Consider the following 1,119-nt stretch of genomic DNA (forward strand, 5'->3'; position numbering starts at 1 on the left):
TTCCTGAAAATTTAACAATTGGTTCTTGCAAGCAGGTACAAGTCACTCTAGCACACCACTGGATAATGCCAAGTGGCTGGGGCTGTGAGCCAGGGGGTCAGGGAAGGGTTCCTGGAGTGGGAGACTCCTGAGCTGTAGCTTTTGAGAAAAGCAGCTCACCAGAAGAACATCCACACACAGGATGCATCCCAGGCAAAGACATGGGGCAAGAGGGCAGGGTGTGCATGAGCCATAAGCTGGCTGGACAGCTGACTCCAGGCTCAAGGCAGGGTTGGAGCTGGGTCACAAGGAGGCCAAGTTTGGGCTCCCTCCTTGCCCTGACCCTGAGGCTTCCTTTGCATTGGGGGTAAATATGAAAGAGATTCACTCCTCCTCCTGTCCATCCTCTGCCTTCTGGGAAAATCCCAGAATGGCAGGGTGGTGCTCAGGCTGGGTCAGGACTTAGTATGGGGGAGGTGGGTCTCACCCATGATAGTTTCTGGGTCTAGCCAGGACCACTCTGGGCTGATGTGTGGCACTCAGCTGGACGGGGCCCCGCCCTAGCCTTTGGAAAGGGACAGGGCAAAGCTGACAGGCCTCACTCTTGATCTCAAGGACAGGGACTCACTGCTCTCCCTCTGGGAGAGCCCTTGCCCTGTGGCCCACTCTGCCTGCCCCCTCTGACCTCTCCACCCTTCCCACTCTGCCTTGTGAAAGGCAGGGCATCCCCAAAGCTTGCTGTATTTGGAGCCTGACTCCACAGCGCCCTCATGTGACAGAGACCCATCACAGACCATGACCCAAATGATTACTCTGTACTGTGCCAGGTGAGTGACCTGCCCAGAATAGTGTGAGCTATTCACCTCTCACCTTCTAGGTTCTATACTTCTGTTAATGTAGCCGATGTCCTTCTGAGTTTTTTTTTTTTTTTTTTTGAGACGAAGTCTTGTTCTGTCACCCAGGCTGGAAGTGCAGTGCTGCAGTCTTGGCTCACTGCAATTCTCTGCCTCCCGGGTTCAAGAGATTCTCCTGCCTCAGTTTCCCAAGTAGCTGGGATTACAGGTATGTGCCACCACACCTGGCTAATTTTTGTATTTTTAATAGAGACAGGGTTTCGCCATGTTGGCCAGGCTGGTCTCA

The sequence above is a fragment of the Pongo abelii genome, chromosome 9, assembly GCF_028885655.2.
Source record: "Pongo abelii isolate AG06213 chromosome 9, NHGRI_mPonAbe1-v2.0_pri, whole genome shotgun sequence".
Taxonomy (NCBI): Eukaryota; Metazoa; Chordata; class Mammalia; order Primates; family Hominidae; genus Pongo; species Pongo abelii.